Here is a 2,248-nt window from a genome sequence, read left to right as displayed (position 1 = left end):
TCTTTAAACTTGTGTTTTGGAATGTTAAATGTCTATGCAAATTAATTTGTAAATAAATGTCTGTATATTTCTGATGTCCTTTTTCTTTTGTGGCTGGAGGCTTTATGTTGTGTAGACATGTTGAACAGTGACCCTGCTAACAAAACTCTTTATGTGTGATAAAACCAAGAGCTAAAATGTCGAAATCACGAGGTGAAAAGACAGAATGAACTAAAGAATTTACTTAATTGTTGAATTAAAGAGTTAAAAATAAATGAAACTAACCACTAAAAGTTAATAACAACCATAGAAAAAAATTTTTTCTGATAAAACCATTTATTGCAGGACTCTTAGACCATGTTTGATTATGATGAGATAACAGGATGGTGAATAGTTTTTGAAGACGTTTTGTGAGAATTTTAACCTATTAATATATATATTTTTTTTTATTCAAACTTGTGAACTACATTTGAAAGTAAAACTTTCTATCCGCTGTCTATTTCATATAAATTACACTTAGCTGTGTGTGTGTTTCAAGAGTGACTCTCAAATTTCACAAACTATAAAACTAAAATATATTTCATCAACACTCGTGCATTGAAATTCTCTATTTCTAATCATCTCTCAAATGTATTAAAGAGCTTGAATTAGCAAAACTACAGATTACACATTTTAAGACATTTAAAAGAAGAAAAATTGGCTTTAAAAAACTAGATTATGTTTTGTTCGCTCAGAATTCAGACTTTTTTTTTATTGCCACTGGAAGTCAATTTCTGTTGTAGAGCTCAGATTCTTGATTTGAGCCTCTAATAAGGTCAGTTTATTGAACGAAGAGCTAAAACTGCTCCATGCAAAGCTCATAAGACGAACACAGAGGACCTTTAAGGGGCTTGGACAGTGGACATTTCACGGTGAGTTGTGTTTGTTCATGTGTAATAACACTAAGAGCCACTGCAGTCGTGCCGAGTCGTGCCGAGTCGTGCAGTAGGACCCTGAGCTGCTGCTGCTGCTGCATCATGAAGGAAGGAGGAGCCTGCATAGAAACCAAACAACCCTCCACGCCCTGCAGTCTCTGGGAAGTTTCACTGCATTCCTACCACACACACACACACACACTCACCCACACTTATGTATACATAGAGATCTGGGAGGAACCCCACTCTGAGGCTGGGTAAGCGTCTGCATGGAGAACGAATGTGTTGTTTCTGGTTTCTTTACAGGGCAGAAGGAAGTCAGTTTCCTTCATGGTGCTCTGCGTGTGTGTGTGTGTGTGTGTGTGCGTGTGTGTGTGTTTGTGTGTGTTGAAACAGGAGTTTGGAGGGGGCCTGCGGTAGGACAGGAGACCCAAGGTTTATCATCAAACCCTGCCAGGTGTTGTATTTCCTGACTCATCCTCTCTTTTAACCCCGGATGCATCAGTCCTTTTCAGCGCTCCGGAGGAAGCCACTGTCTCTTCTGTCTCAGTCTCACTTCTACCACCGAGCAGCTGAAACAGAGCGCCGGTTTGACCTAATCTGAGCCCGATAACCACAGTCTCCTCCCCAGAATGAGGAACATTTGCAGTAGACTGAAGTTTAAAGCAGCAGAAACGAACTGTTTGACAAAGTTTGAACACACAGATGGAAATCCTAGACGTTGAACAACACATGCAACCCTGAGAGCACAATAACTGTCTTGTTATGCTGTAAAAGTGCAATCATTTGCAAATGGAACTCGAGACTGCATGCAGCTACTTCAGTAAAGATCATGATGCATGAGAGCTCACTGTGGAAGTTGCGAGCCTGCAAAGCGCAGATTTATGGTCTGACTTCTGCCCAAGCAAAGACTTTTATTATTAATCTGCTCGTAAATGGTTTATCGCCGTGACTGCAGAGCTCCACCCTGAGTGCTGTGTCACAAAACCCGAGCTTTCATTGATTATGTTGTCAACCTTTTTTCAGTTTTTAGAAAGAATGAAGCACACTTTATGAATCCCTTTGGGGAAGTGACTTCGCTGTATTTGACCCATCCTATTCACAGTCAACATTAACTACCCTCAGCAGGAGCAGCGCGGCGCCCCGGGAGCTGCTGGGGTCAGGGGTCGTGTTCAGAGACCTTTCAAACTGCGCAGTCAAGTGGAGACAAGTCGATAAGACGAAAGCTGCATCCACACTTCAGACAAAAGAGGCTGAAATATTAATACATTTTACACATTAAAACTCATTTTTAAATCTTAAATAGGAGGACTAAAGTAGCTTTAGGAACAGAAACTTAATTATACTTCTGTAAT

General features: G+C 40.3%; 1 protein-coding gene across 1 annotated transcript in view; it reads left to right on the top strand.

Annotated features, from left to right (window-relative positions):
• The first annotated feature begins 997 nt into the window (after nucleotides 1-997).
• The window catches only part of ano10b (anoctamin 10b), an 8,648-nt gene continuing 7,397 nt past the window's right edge, over nucleotides 998-2,248 (top strand). Inside the window, exons 1-2 of the mRNA XM_080475456.1 lie at nucleotides 998-1,150; nucleotides 1,290-1,350. The gene's annotated coding sequence lies outside the window, so the exon portion shown is untranslated. The remainder of the gene's footprint in view (nucleotides 1,151-1,289; nucleotides 1,351-2,248) is intronic.

Source organism: Lipophrys pholis, assembly GCF_963383615.2.
Source record: "Lipophrys pholis genome assembly, chromosome: 11".
Taxonomy (NCBI): Eukaryota; Metazoa; Chordata; class Actinopteri; order Blenniiformes; family Blenniidae; genus Lipophrys; species Lipophrys pholis.
The sequence above is the reverse complement of the archived record's forward strand: the minus strand, read 5'-3'. Positions and strand labels throughout refer to the sequence as shown.